The sequence below is a fragment of the Oncorhynchus kisutch genome, unplaced genomic scaffold (genome assembly GCF_002021735.2).
Source record: "Oncorhynchus kisutch isolate 150728-3 unplaced genomic scaffold, Okis_V2 scaffold1890, whole genome shotgun sequence".
Lineage (NCBI taxonomy): Eukaryota > Metazoa > Chordata > Actinopteri > Salmoniformes > Salmonidae > Oncorhynchus > Oncorhynchus kisutch.
In genome coordinates this window covers 25,901-36,579 of record NW_022263835.1, presented here as the reverse complement: position 1 = coordinate 36,579, position 10,679 = coordinate 25,901, and the positions used below count along the sequence as shown (strand labels likewise).

The 10,679-nt window shown below is 40.1% G+C and overlaps 1 pseudogene; it reads left to right on the top strand.

Annotated features, from left to right (window-relative positions):
- The first annotated feature begins 2,239 nt into the window (after positions 1-2,239).
- On the top strand, positions 2,240-10,619 carry LOC109876899 (myosin heavy chain, fast skeletal muscle-like; annotated as a pseudogene).
- Positions 10,620-10,679: the final 60 nt, after the last annotated feature.

The window sequence follows — 10,679 nt, the reverse complement described above, 5'->3', positions numbered from 1 at the left end:
TTTGAATGGAGAAAGCTGATCCCAGAGCAGAGACATGGTCTAACGATACATTTAGCAAACGCTTTCTCTACGTGCTTGTTTGGGAAACACTCTTAAAAAATGTGCTCGTATAATAACGATCATCGCAGTGCTTAAGTTACATCGCAACTGGGAAACGAGGCCCTGGGCAATTCATGTCAGCATGTCAAAACATTGATGTAAGGGGAATTTATGTTTTTTTGGTAAATGTTTCGAACTATGAGAGAATCCATGAATTATGTTTGTTGAAAAGAAGAAAGGGAGAGCTGTATTTCAAACCTATTTTGTGACTTCCTAGGTCAAGCCATGGGGGGTATACAGTATTGTATAGAGTATACTGCCAGTATACATTAAATTCCCAGATTATAATGTCATATGCTTTTCTTAAAGCATCAAATTTAGCATTTTGTTAGGAATATTGTTCAATCAAAGAAAGACTTGGCTATTGCAAAGATTCTGTTTGCTATATTGCATCACTTCCTCTTACCAAAAGAATAACCCCATATTGTATGACATCATCAGTATCGTGTAATAATACTGCCCCTGTGATGGGGCTGGTTGTCACAAGTGGACAGAGTGTGTTTGATGACTCATAACTCCATGTTGGAATGAGATATGAGGATAAAAAGGGTCCCCATTTCAACCAAAGATATTGGTTTCCTCATAAGATATTGTCACGTTGGTATGAAGGATCGGGAGACAGGCGCAGGAATGCGTAATAGTTTTTTTTTTTTTCCCCAAATGACAGCGTGCCGTGTTTAAGTTACAGGGACAAAGACCAAACAAACATGTATACAAAACACAGGGTTGAGACCGTAATAAAAGAGCGAGGATACATCGAATAAATACACCAGGACGAGACCAGTAACACACACGCACACAATGATTCCACACGGGACGAAAACCGTAATCATCTGCACAATCCACAATGGCACGAAAGCAAACACAACATAGCACAGGTACTCACACGCACCAACGAACATTGTGACAATAATCGACCAGATACTGGTGAACAAAGGGCACATTTATACAATTACTAATCACTGGGAATAGGAACCAGGTGTGTGTAAGGACAGTTCCGGAGGGGTCCGTGACAGATATACTGGTGATGCGAAATACAAACCAGAGTAAAAAGTGACAACCAACCCCAGTCCCCCCTACTAATGTGCTGGGTGGACACAGCACCCCAAACACACAGACATTGGTTTCCTCATAAGATATACTGGTGATGAGAAATACACACCATAGTAAAAAGTGACAACCAACCCCGGTCCCCCCTATTAATGTGCTGGGTGGACACAGCACCCCAAACACACAGGGTGTATTCAGGTGGTGACAATGTAATGTAAAGGTAAAGGAATCTGTTACTTTATTGTAACTAATCCCTATTCATTTTATAACAGTTTTACTGAAGCCAGTTCAGCTGCTAAGCAGTTAACTTCAGAGAGTAATAAATGTTTGAGGCAGTTATATCGCTGTCAGCAATATGAGTGGATAAGATTATTGAAATACTGTACTGGTGATGTGTCATAAGAATCCTACTGGACCGTTTTAGCCAACTGAAATGTGAGACAAATAAAAGCGCCTCGAGAATCTTTTTAATAGATCATACTGTAGATAAATAACACATTAGATTTAACGGTTTTATAAGCTGTTATTTAAAGCCTAAATGTGTCCGTTCAAGCTTTCAAATATTAATTTAATGTGGTTCCACAGGGGTGATAAATCAAATTAAGCAAAGCACGAGGTAAAGGTGAGGAGACAGTTCAGATGTGTTTACAAGATAAACAATATCAATAACAGGTGAACATATATATAAAGTTGTTGATGAGGATTAATGCCACTAAAATGGAACTAAATCAGGTCAGATTAGACTAGTATTTTAGTTGTAGTGGAGCAACATGGACTCAGTCCATTACAGTATATGAGGTTCAGTAGAAGCAACATGGACTCACTCCATTACAGTATATGAGGTTCAGTAGAAGTAACATTGGGATGAATTAAACTTTTGATATTGTCATAATTATTAGTAATGACATCTCTCATTTACGTAAAATCAGTGAAATTCAATTCAGAGACAAATATGACATTAAAAAGTCATGTAATGGGAGTGTGGTGCTCCTGGAAGTGGGAGGTGCTAGTGAGACACAGACACACAGAGGTCTCTCATCCAATTCATGTCCTTTCCCAGAGTGGTCCATAATTAACTTTTGCCTGGTTGGCACTTCCAACCAGATATAAGGAGGCTGAGGCCCCAGCATCCATAAGTCAGATACCTTCTTCCTCTGTGGTAAGACCTCTCCACCTCCTTAGATTTGTTTATTTGTCTCATCTTTGCACTCAGCAACGGAGGCAGTAGCTAACTGCACTGTTTGAATTGAGTGCTGCATGTCTCTTGTAAGATTTGACCATATGCAATCAAGTGCCATTGGTTTTCTTTAAATGTGCATTACTTAAAATCTGTAACTTCCTTTTATGGACTAAAGTGGTGCACCTCTACCTGTTCGTAAATTAAGGGAGTAGTCTAGAATGCCACTGGGTTATCAGGGGTAATTATTTCAGTAGTAAAGTGAGATGCCATTAGGAAAATGAAAGTTAGCAGTTGCACCTGTAGTTTAAATTTACATGGCTTTAATTATTTAGTTAAATGTGTTTTAGACATTCAGGGGTTAAAATTAAAAAGTTAAAAAGGATTTAGACTTGTGCTTTTTCACAACATTCAATTTGCTACACTCCAGTCATTATTGTGAGCCCTCTTCCCCTCAGCAGCCTCCACTGCTTTAGACTTGTGCGTTTTTACAACACATTATGTTTCACAGGGTCCTCTAAGAAGTACACATTCATCTGTAGGAGGGGAAAAAGAAGGTGAGACACGGTTTGACTCTTCACATAAAAAGTGATGAAAATATTCTGAGAGAGATACCACTCACCTAACTCTGTTGACTGGGGAGGAAGCATCACAGAGTCAATCATGTTTCTTGTTTCATCTCTTTCCTAGTTATCCGTCACCATGAGTACGGACGCTGAGATGCAAATCTACGGCAAGGCTGCCATATACCTCCGTAAGCCTGAGAGGGAAAGGATTGAGGCACAAACCGCACCCTTTGATTCAAAGAACTCCTGCTATGTGACAGACAAGGCAGAGCTGTACCTTAAGGGTCTGGTCACTGCCAGGGCCGACGGGAAGTGTACTGTAACAGTCACGAAACCCGACGGCACTAAGGAGGTAAGTCTGATCTGAAAAGTATTCAAGTTCAAGTTTGTGTAATTACTCTGTTTCATGAAAAGTCATCAAAATGATCAAAAACATTTCAATATAAAATCTTTAACAAAATATATATTATGAAGCATTAAAAAAAAAATCAGTAATAACAGATAGATTAAACATGTATTTGTTTTTGTAAACAGAATATAACCTTCAAACACATCATGTTTAAAGCTGTTATTTAAAATTGGCATGGAATGTTTGATATTTACAGGTCAAGAATCTCCAGATATGTGTCAGTGGGTGATAACAAAGTAGTTGGATTAAATGTGGATATACAATTTTTTAAAGACTAAACTTTTAAAAGCATTCAGTCATGTCCAGTTTGATCTGTGTGTAACCTAGATTTCTGACTGTTTCAGGAAGGAAAAGAGTTCAAAGATGCAGACATCTATGAGATGAACCCCCCTAAGTACGACAAGATTGAGGACATGGCCATGATGACCTACCTGAATGAAGCCTCTGTGTTGTATAACCTCAAAGAGCGTTATGCAGCATGGATGATCTATGTAAGAAACCTGCACATACAAGCACACACACACATGAAGATAATAAATACACACATACAGTACTACACACACATGAAGATAATAAATACACACATACAGTACTACACACACATGAAGATAATAAATACACACATACAGTACTACATAAGTGAACGGTAGAAACCAAAACATATCAATACAGTAGACCCACATCAGTAAACCAAAGAACACCCACATCCTCACATAATTCCAGGTAAAAGTACATCTGACTTTAGTAATCCCCTCATTTAATTATGCTTTCATCCAGACCTACTCTGGGCTCTTCTGTGCCACGGTGAACCCCTACAAGTGGCTCCCTGTGTACGACGCAGAGGTTGTCAACGCCTACAGAGGGAAGAAGAGGATGGAGGCTCCACCCCATATCTTCTCCGTCTCTGACAACGCCTTTCAGTTCATGATGATTGGTACGATATCTCATGGATGGATGGTTGGATCAATCAATCACATTTATTTATAAAGCGATTTTTACATAAGCAGATGTCAGAAAGTGCTTGTACAGAAACGCAGCCTAAAACCCCAAACAGCAAGCAATGCAGATGTAGAAGGAAAAGCTAGAGGGGAACCAGGCTCTGAGGGGTGGCCAGTCCTCTTCTGGCTGTGCCGGGTGGGGATTATAAAAGTATATGGCCATTAAGGCCAGATCGTTCTACAAGATGTTCAAACGTTCATAGATGACCAGCAGGGTCAAATAATTATCACAGTGGCTGTAGAGGGTGCAACAGGTCAGCACCTCAGGAGTAAATGTCAGTTGGCTTTTCATAGCCGAGCATTCAGAGGTCGAGACAGCAGGTGAGGTAGAGAGACAGAGAGAGAGAGAGATGGTTGGTTGGTTGGATGGCTGTCCATTAAGTGCGTATGTCTCTCAAAGTCCATTAAGTGATGATGGATAGATGGATGGATGCATCAATGGAAATTAAAATATGCTTCAGAGAGGTATCTACTGTTTTCTAGTCTAGGTAATAACAGTTTGCTGGGAATATCTGATTTCACTACCCTTGAATGGAAAATGTTGCAAATTGAAATCCGTGATGATGCTATGAATGAAATAATGTCCCCATAAATGTTTCTTGAGTATGATAAGCAATATGTTTTTTGGTTCCAGATAAGGAGAACCAGTCCGTCCTGATTACGTAAGTTGTTTACTAAAATGTCACTTGAGAAAGTGTTTCTATTGTAATAAGTTGGGTCAGTTGGTGTGATGAAATACATGACATTATGAATGGATTAGAGCATCAGGTTATGTGTAATAACGAGTCGATGAGAAGGATTATTTGTTAAAGACTTATATCAGAACACAGGTTAACAGTGTATTTTTCTACGCAATATCTTAGTGAAAGCCAATCTGACACTCATACATGTAACTAAAACCCCTCTTTCTCTGTCATATAAACCAGTGGAGAATCCGGTGCAGGAAAGACTGTCAACACCAAGCGTGTCATCCAGTACTTTGCCACCATTGCAGTGTCTGGGGCCAAGAAGGAAGCAGAACCTGGCAAAATGCAGGTAAGTTGTTCTTATGTTTGCCTTTTTAACACATTTCAGTTTGGTTGGCTGTGTAAACTGTTTTTCCTGTGGTGAATCCTGTTTCAAGCTGTTGAGAAAAACTAACTTTATGATGTTACCAGTTTTTGAGCAACTTATGTTTGTCTCAATCAGGGGTCTCTTGAGGATCAGATCATTGCAGCTAACCCTCTGCTGGAGTCTTACGGTAATGCCAAGACAGTGAGGAACGACAACTCGTCTCGCTTTGTAAGTATGAAGGGCATACTGTGGAAGATACCTTATATTGGAAAAATGTAATTCAGTAGTCCCCATTCGTTATACAGATTTACAATTTAATTTTGATCACTGATTTGTTGCTGAAAATTCAAACTTGTAATGTATTCGAGGTTCTAAAATTGTAATTTCTATCTTAAAATTTTTATCATAATTCACATTTCCTGTTGCTGCAGGATTATTTTCCTGCTGTAGCAAACTGGATCCTATATCTGTATCAAAAGATCCAACACCTGTCCAACAAACTGTAACTTTTAAAGGGGACTATCAAAGTAATATGTTAGATTAATTTGTTGGCCTATTTCTAACCCCCATGCTCTACTATAGGGTAAATTCATCAGGATTCACTTCCAAGCTGGTAAACTGGCTAAAGCTGACATTGAAACCTGTGAGTTAATTTGGATTGTTTCTCAATACTTTCCTAAATGCACACATCATTTTTGGGGGAGATCATTCAATTTAAATGTATCTCATGTTCTCTCTCTTGTTCTCTCGATCTCGCTCTCCTTTTTCTCTCTCTCTTTGTGTCGTTCACTCTCTCTCGCTCTCAGACCTGCTGGAGAAGTCCAGAGTCTCCTTCCAGCTGCCCGATGAGAGAGGCTACCACATCTTCTTCCAGATGATGACAGGCCACAAACCTGAGCTAGTTGGTATGACAAAGTAGAGGTTCATGGGAAATTATTCCCACCCCCATCTATGGAATATATACAAAATATTCATAGTACACACTAATAATACTATTACAATGAGTACATCCAAGGAAACAAGGCATCTAGAAATGGGACAGGTCTTTGGGAAATATCTATCAAGTAATACACTGTGATGCACTAGTGCACAAGTCTCAGTCCCCTCTTTTGATGCTATTCATTATATACTACATGTATCATTGAGTCCATCTATTGAGTAAAGGAGGGAGAGATAATGTAAAGTAGGAGAGCAGAATTCAAATTTACCTGACAAGCTGTTCTCCATTGTCCACAGAAATGGCGCTCATCACCACCAACCCCTACGACTTCCCCATGTGCAGTCAGGGACAGATCACTGTGGCCAGCATCAACGACAATGAAGAGCTGGATGCCACAGATGTGAGTCAAACAAAGGGTTAACCAAACTCTAGATATGGAATGGATAGGACCACCATATACACTGAATGTACTGTGAAATTCCAACTTGGTGGCAGCTGGGAATTTTCATGTGTTTTTGTTTGATACTAAATGCCTTGTTAGTTAGGCATGTGCCTCAAGGAACTATTTGTGCCTTCCACAAGAGAGCACCACTAAGTGTCCTGTGGAACTGTGTAAAACAAATGTGCTGCCATCTACTAATGTGTTTGACAAGCATAATCATGTGGAACAGAGAAGCCAGTCAAATCTATCCATCCCATTTGTTCTGCAGTGAGCAGCACAGAACTGTAATGTAACTGACCAAAGCTAGTTCATCACTGTTGTACTTCATCTTTAATGTCAGGATGCCATTACAATCCTGGGATTCACTAATGAAGAGAAGGTTGGCATCTACAAGCTGACAGGAGCTGTATTGCACCATGGAAACTTGAAATTCAAGCAGAAGCAGCGTGAGGAGCAGGCCGAGCCAGACGGCACAGAGGGTGAGTCCCACTCATAGATATACAATATGTAAAGCATTAGTCCCATTCCCCAACATAGAAATAGAACACCTAAGACAGACAGTGCCACATGAACGTCAGGCAGGAGAACAAATTCCAACCTCCAAAATGTAGGTGAATCAAAACCTAACCCACAAAGAAGTTAACCAAACTATTTTGTCAGTGTGAAATCAGAAACAAGTGATCTTGTGTCCCTGAGTCTGTTGTTGTTGGTTCTCTCTCCAGTGGCTGATAAAATCGCCTACCTGCTGGGCCTGAACTCAGCTGAGATGTTGAAGGCTCTGTGCTACCCCAGAGTGAAGGTCGGCAACGAGTATGTGACCAAGGGACAGACTGTGCCTCAGGTAAGGCGGCCAAACAAATCTAAAATTTTCTGAGCACAGGAATTATTTTGGGGACGAGTGCATTGCTTTTGTTTTTCCCAAGCTTGTATCACCTTATCACTAGACATGGTCATTATCTCATGTATTAATTTGAGGTATTATCATTGCAGGTTAATAACTCAGTCAGTGCTCTGGCTAAGTCCATCTATGAGAGGATGTTCTTGTGGATGGTCATCCGGATCAATGAGATGTTGGACACCAAGAATCCAAGGCAGTTCTATATCGGTGTGCTTGACATTGCCGGGTTTGAGATCTTTGATGTGAGTATGAGACCAGAACAAGACAATTTGATGTGATTGAGAGGGATTACAGTCTTGTATGATGAAATGATCCCTTTTAAAATTCCATCAACAGTATAACAGCATGGAGCAGCTGTGCATCAACTTCACCAATGAGAAACTGCAACAGTTTTTCAACCACACCATGTTCGTCCTGGAGCAAGAGGAGTACAAGAAGGAGGGAATCATCTGGGCCTTCATTGACTTCGGCATGGACTTGGCTGCCTGCATTGAGCTTATTGAGAAGGTAAGATGTCTGTGAGGATTATAATGGACAGTAACAGCAAAGCTCATATGGAGCGCTGTGTGATATATTATCACAGTGGTAGAACATATACAGTATTAAATCACTGGGGCTGCCAATCGAGTCCAAAAAATCCATAATACAACCTGTGTTGTGATAATTACGTTGTTTGCTCTATAACCTGTTAGTTTAAATGCTTTGACACCAAGATATGGGGCAGCAGGTAGCCTAGTGGTTAGAGCGTTGGACTAGTAACAGAAAGGTTGCAAGATCAAATCCCCAAGCTGACTAGGTAAAAATCTGTCGTTCTGCCCCTGAACAAGGCAGTTAATTCACTGTTCCTAGGCCGTCATTGAAAATAAGAATTTGTTCTTAACTGACTTGCCTAGTTAAATAAGGGTAAAATAAAAAATATATACAGGCCAAAGGCTGAGACAATAAGACACAGTGGCAGAATAAATTCAACAACACCTTTGTTTCATCACAAAACCGGAGAGCAACATCTGTCCAGTGGAGTCCATAATGAATGTAACAACAGTTACATGACCTACAACATGGTCAATCAAGTACATTTTTCTGCCATTTTCGGACCACTAAACATCTATTGACTTAGAACCACGGAGAGTTACCGCAATTCAGAAAGATAACAGGAGCTGCCTCCCTCCACTATTCCAGCACCATTTCAATTTCAACATTTCAACATCATCAAATCACCTATGCTTAGTCTACAGTGAAAACGAAATTATTCCAAAAACGATTTTAGTCCAATCAACGTAAGCTAAATGTGTTTGTCCATGTTACTAATGTGTGTGTTTGTGTGAGTAAGTTGAAAAACATGTTGACTCACCCTACTTAGAGAGAAACGCCAATACCATCCTCCTCTCTTTCATGTTGCAGAAACTTAAAAGCTTTTAAAAAATGTTCTAAGCTACCTGGCTAAAATGCTTGCTTGCTATTCTAACTTCCTTTCCTGGGCAACGATTAGCTAGTAAACATCTAGCTACATATTGAACTTCCATACTCTCAGGCCAAAAGCACAATGTATTCATTTTATAGTTGGATCAGAATTGGTGTTACAATTATTGGCCAGTACAGAGAATTAAGTAAAACTACGAGTACAAATCCCTATCTCCATCCAAAGCTAATTTAGGAAAGGACCCATTTTAGCTAGCTAGCTATCCTCCAGGGGAAAACAACGCAATGAGATGCAACAATTGAAGTTTTTCTTTCTGTCAATGACGTTGGGCTTGATTTGGTGTGAAGCCAAATCCAAACTGGCTTCACTTGACACGGTTTTTGGTGCACCAGGACCATTCACAGATTAGCTCACTCAGTTTAGCTCAACTCTGATTCGCTGTAATTGTACACGAAAAAAATATCAAGGGAGGCCAAATGATCACTGGCTTCTCTTGCATTCAATGATACAATACCATACTCTTTTTGACCAGACAGCATCAGATAGAAGGGCTACACATACAGAGACAGAGGGGTGCCGTTTTGTTCACCCGGATGCTTTACCTGGAGTGATACATTCAGCCTCTTGCTAAGCGAGACGAAAGATACATTATATTATGTCCATTTTTGGGGGGGAAGCCTCACTTCCCTTGGCACCCATTAATATATGCCACTAACTGTTGAGAACTCAATATGTTTCCTATTATGTGTCCCTAAATGAATATAATCCTATAATAGCATATTTACTAAATGTAAATATCACTAATTTGAAATCTCTTTTCGTAAAGCCATTGGGCATCTTCTCCATCCTTGAAGAGGAGTGCATGTTCCCCAAGTCTTCAGACACCACCTTCAAGGACAAGCTGTACGCCCAGCATCTTGGCAAAACAAATGCGTTTGAGAAACCCAAGCCTGCCAAGGCAAGGCAGAGGCCCACTTCTCCCTGGTGCACTACGCCGGAACTGTGGACTACAACATCACTGGGTGGCTGGAGAAGAACAAGGACCCCCTGAACGACTCAGTTTGTCAGCTGTACCAGAAGTCCGCAGTCAAATTCTGGCTGCCCTGTATCCCCTCCCCTCCTGAGGGTACTAGCATCACATCACAATATTTAACTACATACTAGTTATAACTCAGACCCAAATGTTCTTTAAAGCCTTTCAATGTATTACAATTTCTCAGGGTTTATCACCTGGTTGATTTACTCATACACCTGGTTAATTTAACAAAACAATATATGTTATTTTAAACAATCTCATTGGCAGCATTTGCCTCTAGATAAGTGTGAAGTTAACCAGAGATTCTCTGGTTTATAATTAGTGTGTTTGCTGAAGACAAGACCACTCTAGATTTCTTACATATTCTTATTATTATTCTATTTATTCCACCTGCTCTAGGAAATGTACTTTTTAGTTATCTTTAACTTTTCCCCATTTTAACAGATAAAGCCAAGAAAGGAGGCAAGAAGAAGGGTGGCTCCATGCAGACTGTGTCCTCCCAGTTCAGGGTGAGCTTTTGAAATGTGTATATTCAGTCCTTCAAAAGGTGCATTGATTATCATAAATGAGAACATGGTTTGTAACCCTCTT